Source organism: Myotis davidii, unplaced genomic scaffold (assembly GCF_000327345.1).
Source record: "Myotis davidii unplaced genomic scaffold, ASM32734v1 scaffold555, whole genome shotgun sequence".
Classification (NCBI taxonomy): domain Eukaryota; kingdom Metazoa; phylum Chordata; class Mammalia; order Chiroptera; family Vespertilionidae; genus Myotis; species Myotis davidii.
This window is the reverse complement of record NW_006286315.1, coordinates 1,184,231-1,194,884: the sequence shown is the minus strand read 5'-3', so window position 1 is coordinate 1,194,884 and position 10,654 is coordinate 1,184,231.

Sequence of the window (10,654 nt, the reverse complement as noted above, 5' to 3'; positions counted from 1 at the left end):
TTCTGTTTTGATTTTTTGGTCTCTATGTTGTTTATTTCTTACCTGATCTTTATTATTTCCTTCCTTCTGCTTACTCTGGGCTTTTCTTGTTGCTGTCTTTCTGATTCCTTAAGTTTTATGGTTAAATATTTTTTTAAAATTTTTTATTGATTAAGTTATTACATATGTGACCTTATCCCCATGTTACTCCCTCTCCTCCCCCCCCCCCACTCATGTCCTCACACCCCTGTTGTCCGTGTCCATTTGTTAGGCTTATATGCTTGCATATAAGTCATTTGGTTGATCTCTCCCCCTTCCTCTGCCCCTCCCCTACCTTCCCTCAGAAGCCCAACGGTCTGATCGATCCCTATCTGTCTCTGGATCTGTCCTTGTTCATTAGTTTATGTTGTTCATTATATTCCACAAATGAGTGAGTTCATGTGGTATTTATCCTTCTCTGACTGGCTTATTTCACTTAGCATAATGCTCTCCAGTTCCATCCATGCTGTTGCAAATGGAAAGAGTTCCTTCTTTTTTACTGCAGCGTATTATTCCATTGTGTAGATGTACCACAGTTTTCTAATCCACTCATCTGCTGATGGGCACTTAGGTTGTTTCCAGATCTTAGCTATGGTGAATTGAGCTGCTATGAACATAGGAGTGCATATATCCTTTCTGATTGGTGTTTCTTTCCTTACTAGTAAACCTACTCTCAGCCCTAGCCATTATTGCTCAGTGGATAGAGCATCAACCTGTAGACTCAAGGGTCCCAGGTTCGATTCCAGTCGAGGGCGTGTGCCCTGGTTGTGGGCTCAATCCCCAGTGGGGAGCGTTCGGGAGGCAGCCAATCAATGATTTTCTCTCATCATTAATGTTTCTATCTCTCTCTTCCTCTCCCTTCCTCTTTGAAATCAATACAAATATATTTTTAAAAAGATATATGAGATTTTGAATATGGATCTTACTGTGAAAATCCTATTATAGTTGATGGGAAATTTATTGGGATTTTTTACAAGTTAAGTTTTATTGTAATTGTGAGAATGAAAATGAACATTTATGGATGCATGATAACTGAGAAGCAAGAAAATGAACATTGTAAGGCAGAACCTTCATAGAGAGGAGACAGCAGTATTGATCCTGCTAGAGGGAGATGGGATTATTGGGAGCCTGACAGCATGGGTCAGATTGATCTGGATAAAGCTGTATAAGTTGATCACTGGGAACAGCAATTATATCTCTTGCTCAGAGAATTGGAAAAAAGTGAGAGGCATTGAAAATTGGAAAAAAAGTGAGAGGCATTGAAAAAGTGAGAGAACCTGAAAGATAGAGACTAGGTCAAATCCTATAGCATAATCTTTTCAATAAGGTGTTGTCTTATGGATATGTCGACATTTTATCCTGAGCAATGTTAGACCCATGGTTGGCAACCTGCGGCTCGCGAGCCACATGCGGCTCTTTGGCCCCTTGAGTGTGGCTCTTTCACAAAATGCCGACTTCTGCACATGGGCCACGAAGTTTCAATCGCACTGTACGTGCACGCCCGCACGTGGTATTTTGTGGAAGAGCCACACTCAAGGGGCCAAAGAGCCGCATGTGGCTCGCGAGCCGCAGTTTACTGACCGCTGGTCTAGAGCAGCGGTCACTAACCGGTGGTCCATGAGGTCCAAAAGGTTGGCGACTGCTGGTCTAGGAGAACTAGAACACTAGCTCTGAAACTGCTTCCATTTCCTATGCATGTGCTAAGTGACCACTGCTCTAGGACAGTCTCGTAGACCTTTATGTCCAAAGCAGCAGAGGGAAGTTGGTCCTGGATTAGCCCCTGTTCCCAGACCTGCCCAGGGTTTTCTGGCTGCTGGGCCAGGGCTTCATGTACTCTTTCACACCTTGTTTCCAATACTCCAGCAGCTTCTTTTACATTGTTGATTTCAGAGAGGAAGGGAGATGGGGAGAGAGAGAAACATCAATGATGAGAATCACTGATCAGCTGCCTCCTGCATGCCCTCCCCGTCCCCGCTGGGGATCAAGCCTGCAACCTGGGCATGTGCCCTGACCAGGAATTGAACCCGAACCTCCTGGTTCATAGATCGACGCTCAACCACCAAGCCACACTGGCCAGGCCTCCAGCAGCTTCTCAATACACATCCTGACCTTCCAAAAAGCCTGTGGTTTGTGTCTTCAATTCACCCCATTTCCAACACTCCTTCTTAGCTCTACATCTGTATCAGCCACAACTGACTGTATGACACTGAGGACATACCTGGAGCCTCACCCACACTAGTCAGTGAGGGTGTTTAGTTGCCCTATTCCTGGAAACCAGATTAGAACACCATGTGTATGTGGGAACATGCTGTCTTTTGCATGAGCACTCATGCATGTCCCATGACAGTTGATGTTCAGTGAAAGGCTGTTTGTTTACAAAGTAATCCTAGGGTTTCTGTCTCTCATCTTCCACCCAAATACCTCATCTGAAAATACGAATTCAGAGAAGTGTATTTCTGAAGATGGAAGGGTATTTGCCAGAATAGAACAATCATTCATCTTTTTTTGGTTACAGATTCCTTTGAGAATCATATGAAGGCTTCAGATTCTCTCTCCAGGACAATCACATATAAAAAAAAAAAATGTTGCCTATGCCATTCCAGACCCACCTCAGGCCCCTACAATTCACCCGTGGACCCAGAATTCAGGTTAAGAATCCCTATTCTAAAATGAGAGACATTCTCTTTGTGGATAAGGCCTCTGAGAGCTTGCTAAAGAGAGGTATCCCCTTTCTTTGGCCTCCTCTCTTCTTTTCTCTATTATTTTACCTAACCCCAGTGGGTACAGTTCAAGTTCTCCTGTCTTTTCCATTTCTCAGCTCTTCACTTTCCTGACCTCCCAGAATACTGAGTGTCAGAATGACAATCATAAACCTTACAAAGTGATTTTACTGTTTCGTGTCCCCAGTGTGACTGCCAACTGCTAGTGAACAAGGACTATGCTGGGTTTGTTGTTGTTTTTGCACGCCCACTTAGTGCCAGTACTCTGTACACCATAGAGGCAATACATGCTTGCCAAATGGGCAGATATCACTTTTTCTTTGTCCTTTTATCTTTAGGCACTTGCACCTAAAAATTAACTTCTTTGAAATCTGAGCATATGCCCTGGAAAAGCCAAATGAAAAGGGCAAGAAAACATAACCTGTAGCAGCTAGTCAACTCCATTTTTTTTTTAATCCTCACCTGAGAGAATATGTTTTTATTGATTTTTTTTCAAGAGAGAAAGAAAGAAAGAGAAACATCAATGTGAGAGAGAAACATTGGTATGTTGCCTCCCATAGGCACCCCAATCGGGGATTGAACCCACAACCTAGTTATGTGCCCTGACCAGGAATCGAACCCACAACATTTTAGTGTATGAGATGATGCTCTAACCCAGCGGTTCTTAACCTGTGGGTCGTAACCCCTTTGGCAGTCGAACAATCATTTCACAGGGGTTGCCTAAGACCATCCTACATATCAGATATTTACATTACAATTCATAACAATGGCAACATTACAGTTATGAAGTAGCAACGAAAATAATTTTATGGTTGGGTCACAACATGAGGAACTGTATTTAAAGGGCCAAAAGGTTGAGAACTACTGCTCTAACCAAATGACCCACCCAGCCAGGGCAGTCACCCCACTTTTGACTTTGCAAACACAAAAAGTCTTACAAAACAGGACAAACAGGACACTGAGCAAAGATACTTGGAAATTTTGCTGATATTGACGAAATCCAAGTGTGTGGTAGAGAAATGGAATGTTTTAAGTTATTTTCTAGTTAGAGGGCTACCTGCTATTACTAAGCAAACAGAAAGCTTGACTCTCCGCTTGCCTTTCTGTAGGAAAAAACCCAAGGGAGTGAAGGTTGTTTTTTTTAAATGAGATTCATCCTTTTTTTTTTAATGTTTTTATTGATTTTTTTTAAGAGAGAGGGAGGGGCCCAGCCAGTATTGCTCAGTGGTTGAGCATCTACCCAGGGAACTAGGAGGTCACAGTTCGATTCCCAGTCAGGACACATGCCTAGGTTGCGGGGCTCGATCCTCAGTAGGGGGCATGCAGAAGACAGCTGATCAATGACTCTCTCATTGATGTTTCTCTCTCTATCTCTCTCTCCCTTCCTCTCTCTGAAATCAATAAAAACCTATTTTTTTAAAAAGAGAGAGGGGAAGGGGGAGAGAGAGAGGGTAGGAGAGAGAAACATCAATGGACTTCCTCTTACACGCCCCATACTGGGGATCAAGCCTGAAACCCAAGGCATGTGGCCTGGCCAGGACTCTAACTGGTAATTGAGACTACACTCAACCAACCGAGCCACACCGGCCAGAAAAGGAGTGAAGGTTTAACACTCCTTCACTATATCTGCTTTTCTCATCTGTCTTCAAACACTATTAAGAGCCCTCTCCCGACCCACACTCAATTTTGCTTACTGATTCTTTCCCTTCACATGCCTGCCCTCCTGCAAATTGTCCTGGAAACAGTTCTAGGTGATAACAGTTCCTCTACAGCAGCCTGTAGTGGTCTTGCCAGAGAGAACAGCAGGTCCAGTGTCCAAGGAAGGGGATGGCTACACTTGGGCATGTGACATGCTATATTATCAACAAACATTTATATTGTTTGCAGGCTCTGTGACTACAATGAGGCCTAAGACCTTACAGCTTCAAGCTCGAGAGAGAGAGAGAGAGAGAGAGAGAGAGAGAGAGAGAGAGAGAACACAACAATATGTCCCATAGGAGAAATACTAATTGTGCAATACAGACAATGCTAAAGATTCAGCCCTATGTTCCAAATTAATCAGGACAATTCTGATTCAAATATCCTACCTCAGCAATCAATTCCTTCAGTACACCCGAATGCTCAAACTATGGGTCCCATTGTTTGATATAAAAAAATATGATCAACACAGTGACTGATGAGGCAGGCCAGCCAACTAGGTTAGCTGAAAGCATGAGGGCAGATTGCTTAATCATTCTAGCACCTTCCCTCAGCCCTCAAATAATTATGGGTTTGAATACAAGACAGTGAAATTTGAGTTTTCCAAGACTTAGAGAGAGCTCATCAGGAGAAAGGCAGGAAGCTAGGAGTATTTACAAAAAGTCAGACAGGTGGAGTATAAGACATCTGTCTCTGTTATGCCATTCTTCCCCAAAGCCCTTTTAAAGTTACTGAGAACTATGACAATGATTAAGCCCCTGATACTCTTGGGAAGGAAACAAATCTATTTGTGTGACAAAAATTATTTCCCCCCCTAAACAGATGGAAGAGAATATCCACTTGCTTGGCCTCTTGCATACAAGCTGACAGTAATTGTTGTCAAGCAACAATCAGCCCTTTCTTTCTTCTTCTGTTGTCCCTTTCCTCATGTATCCTATTCACCTACCTCTCTACCCTCTTGCCAGTCCACTCCCTTTTCTGTTCAGCCTGTACTTTAGACAAGGGGCCCCAAGCAAGAATCACATGGGAAATTAAAAACACAGATTCCCAGGCCCAAACTTACCAAAACAGAAAGATTTGGAAACCCTTCTTAAATCAATAAGCATTCAAGGCACAAAAGATTTTAAGATTCAAATATTAACCTCATTTTTCAGATATAGAAACTGCAGCTCCAAGGGCTTAAATGTTTTTCTCATGGTCAAAAATATACTAGCACAGCTTTATTTTTTGGAAGAAACAAACCATTTACTTTTTAACCTTCTAATACAAATGAATATGTATGTATTTGGATACATATACATAAATGTGAAACAAAACTGTCTAGTGTTGAATAGCTGCTTGAACAAAAATGATACAGACTGATTGGATTAACCAACTGATTCAATCAATTTGAAGTACAAACAAAAGTGGGTGTATCTGTACACTTTATTTTGTTTTTTTGTTTGTTTTAAATATATTTTATTGATTTTTTACAGAGAGGAAGGGAGAGAGATAGAGAGTTAGAAATATTGATGAGAGAGAAACATCGATCAGCTGCCTCCTGCACATCTCCTACTGGGTATGTGCCCGCAACCCAGGTACATGCCCTTGACCGGAACCGAACCTGGGACCTTTCAGTCCGCAGGCCGACGCTCTATCCACTGAGCCAAACCGGTTTTGGCTTTATTTTGTTTTTGTTGTTAATCCTCACCCAAGGATATTTTTCCATTGATTTTTGGGGAGAGTAGAAGAGAGAGGGAAAGACAGACAAGCATCAAGAAACAGGCTCTGTGACTATTTCTTGATACTTGTCTCTGTCTTTCCCTCTCTCTTCGATTAGATGCCTCCTGCACAAGCCACGACCCACGTGCCTTTGACCAGAATCAAACCTGAGACCCTCTGGTTCACAGGCCCACCCTCTATCCACTGAGCCAAACCGGCTAGGGCGGTGTATCTGTACACATTACATAGGGTGAGATACTCAAGCACACACTTAAAAAAGAACCTTCCTCAGCATTATACCGTTCGATAGTAAAAATACATGCACTCAGATGCAATTCCTACTCCATAAACAGACTAAATAGCCCTTGGATTACTGCTAAAATATTTGCTTAAAAGAAATAAAGGGAGCCATGGCCAGTGCTCAATGGTTAGAACATCATCCAGCAGACCAAAGGGTCATGGGTTCGATTCCAAGTCAGGGGCACATACCTCAGTTATAAGTTGCAGGTTCCTCAGCCCCAAATCAATGTATCTCTCTCACATTGATATTTCTCTCTCTCTCTCTCCCAATCTCTCCTTCCACACTCTCTAGAAATCAATAGAAAAATATCCTCGGGTGAAGCTTAAAAAAAGGAAAGAAATACAGGGTGAGGCAAAAGTAGGTTTATAGTTGTTTGTATGAAAAAAAAATACAATAATTAGTAAATAATAATACAAGAATAAACTTTTGTATACTCACAACTGTAAATCTACTTTTGCCCCACCATGTACATCACATAGAAAATTGCATGTTTGCTAAATTTACATCAAAGTAACATTAAAACCTATTCACTGTTAAGAGCTTCATAAATTTAATTGCTGTTTTGAAAAACCTAGTTAAGGGTTAAGAATATTGCCTTGTAAGGTCTTGAATATAGATGTGATTGATATGACAACCCAGAAAGAGTTCCCAGCTCCATTTCAGTTGGCCATGATTATAATTTTGATGCAATCCTGTTAAATTGTCTTTAGTGAACTCCATTAACTATTGTTACTTTTTTTTTATTGATTTTTAGAGTAAGATAGGGAGGGAGGGAGGGTGGGAGGGATGGATGGAAGGAGGGAGATCAATTTCTTGTTCCATTTATTTATTGGAACATTCATTGGTTGATTCTTGTATGTACCCTGACATAGGATTGCACCTGCAACCTTGGCATATCAGGCCGATGCACCAACCAAATGAGCTACCCGGCAGGGCAACCACTATTATTCTTAAATGGGGAGACACTGGTCACTCAGAAAAGATTTCTTGCAAAATATATAAATATATGTAACTATATATTCTTTCATATATGTAATGTCGCTAAATCAGACCATCAGTTATGGGCTGCTATATTTCACTACAATGTCAAATTTATTAAAAATTTAAAAAGAGGTGGTTTCAACATGAAGGAGCAGTGTATCGCATGGAACTTCAATACTCTCCTGAATACCTGACAGGACAAAGTCGTGCCAAACAGAAGAGTAGAGGAAATGAATGACCTTCACTATTGCACATTTTTATTTTTTTTCACCTTTTACTTAAGAAACAAATTTTTTTCTTTTTTCCTCACTTGATTTTACCTTTTTAATTATTACATTTTTATTTTTAATCAGGATTATTACTACTACTATTTTATCTTTTTTTAAGTGTCATTTTATTTTCTCTTTATTTTATTTTGGGATTAATGTTCTACATTCTATTTTCATCTTTCCTTTAGAAAAAGAAAAAAAAATTTAAAAAGAAAATTTCTGAGAGATTCAGCTGTTTTCATTAGTTGGCTTTAAAATGTCTAATACAGCCCTGACCGGTTTGGCTCAGTGGATAGAGCGTCAGCCTGCGGACTCAAGGGTCCCGGGTTCAATTCTGGTCAGGGGCATGTATCTTGGTTGCCAGCACATCCCCAGTGGGAGGTGTGCAGGAGGCGGCTGATCGATGTTTCTCTCTCATCGATGTTTCTAACTCTCTCTCCCTCTCCCTTCCTCTCTGTAAAATATCAATAAAATATATTAAATAAATAAATAAATAATAAAAATAAAATGTCTAATACAATGGGAGACAATATCTTATGATAAATAAATGGAGTCAATATGGAAAAATAAACCATACAGTGAACAATATTACAGAGCACTTGAGTGGTCATCAGAATGAATTATATATATACTAGAGGCCTGATGCACGAAATCGTGCAAGAATATATATATATATATATATCTACATACATACATATTTTTTAAAGAAAGATCTTGGTATTAGCAGTTATATTAACTATCCCAATAATGGCACTACTTTTCAGCAGTACAAAAATATCGAGAAATTATTCAGATTACAAGACAGAGCTTTTATCCTAGGTTTTTGCACAAATAAACCTAACAGATATAATTACTTAAAATCAGACAACATTCACAGTGTTGAACACAAAAGGAGATGTTACCCAAATCTTTTAATTCTCCTACTGACCACTAACAGAAAAAGACTGCATTAACTCTGCTATTTTCAACCTTTTTCATCTCATAGCACACATAAACTAATTACTAAAATACCCAAAAAAAAAATTTTTTTTGTTGATCTGACAAAAAAAATAAGTATAATTTTGATACATTCACACCAGATGGTTATTGTTGTGTTGGCTGCTGTTATTTTTAAATTTGACAATCGAAGGGAAAAGAGATCAGTGCCCCTGACTAAATAGTCTGGAATTGCATGTTTTAAAAATTCTTGCGGCACACCAGTGTGCCTCTTGCAGCACATGGGGTTGAAAATGACTGCATTAAATGTCTATTTATAACTTTTTGGTTAACTATGGCCAATAATGTACCAAGAGGTAATTTATAGTTTTTCACCTCTTTTCTCTCCAAGGAGTTTCAAGCTAAATTTTAAAGTTTTACACTGAAGAATACAACTGCAATTTTCAAAAATATCTTCCTCCTGGAGGAGTGATATTCCAGTATTTGGTACAATCCTGATCAGAGTTCAACTGAACTCTGAAAAGAGTCAGATTTTAAGAGAAAACCAAAAAGAATCAAGGTAGCCCAAAGGTCCCAGCTGTCCAGTTTTGCTTTCTAATGAGGGGTGAACTAAATGCAATGAATACTTTACTTCCTGTAACTCATCTTTTCATTGACATTGGCATTTGTAGAGTAGCTCAAACTCTGGACTCTAGGACTCATAGCATCTCACTTTATTGGCCCAAGCAAAGGTAAACAGCAAATCAAGTCAGACAATGGGATAATCATAGAGTTTCCTCTTCAAATGCCTGGTTAGATGACGTCATTCAATGAGACTGTGTTTGCAAGGCCCCTCAAATTTCCACACCCTCACCCAACGTTTTCTGGCTTGAGCACTGTATTTGAGAACTTTTTCCAATTTCACTAAGTAAACTTGTAAATGCCCAATTGAACTGTGAGCTCCTGGTAAGTAAGATTGTTGATGTTTTGTCTCGTGATGTTGCTTGAAAAAAACTAAAGAATGAAGCACAGATTTACTAATGTGTATTCCTTATCCCTCTCCTCACAGAAGAAAAACTAAAAATTTTTAATATGGGAGTTCAATCAAAACACACTGGTTAACGCCATTCTCAGAAACTCAAACACACAAAACCACTAAGTTCCTGTTTCCTTCTATTTGGGAGGACGGTTTAAGGGGTGGGGGAAACAGTTTAAATAACCCATTTCCAATCTCTATGACTTTGTTTAGGAAAGAGCATGGGATCTGGAGGCAGCCGACCAAGTGCCATCGTCTTGGTTGTGGGAGGCAGGTCAATTCCTTCACCCCCGTCTCATCACTAACCCCATTCAGAAGTAGGAAAACTATCAACTCATAGGGTTGGGGAAGTGGCCAAGAAGGAGAGGGCTTCCTGAACTAGACGATGTTTATTTCCTGGTTCATAGAACCATAACCATAACACAATAAGGATGACAGCCACAGGCCACAAAAACCGGTTCATCAGACCAATGTAAATGGCCAGACAGACCGGCCCTGTGCAAGGCAGTCCTGGCAGCGCTTGTGGGGCAATTACTGCATGGAGAGCGCTGTGCTTCCGAGGTGACAGGTAAACTCCCTGCCCAAATTAACCGGCTGCCCCAGGCCCTGGTCCCTCCAAGCTGGCGCTCTGCGCCAGGGCGGCCGCGGTCACTCACGAAGTCCTAACAGTGACTCAAAGGGCCCTTCGCTCTAAGGTGAGTCACATGGAGGAAGGGCAGAGCCATGGCCCGAGATAAGCCGCCACGCCGGGCACCCATCTCCGGGCACCCACCTCCGACGCGGGGGGTGGGGGGGCGGTCCGGGTCCTCGCGGGCCCAAGGTGGAAGGATGTGCGGGTGGGAGGTCAGAGGCTGCAACCTCCACCGGAAACGCCGAGTCCACCAGCGGCGACACCGGGGTCACCTCACCCAGCGCACTCGCGACGCCAGGAGGGGAGGGTCCAGCGCGAACTCGGCCCTCGGAAACGTCGTCTACGAAGCGGGGCGCCCCCGCGCCCCGCCACCTCCGCTCACCC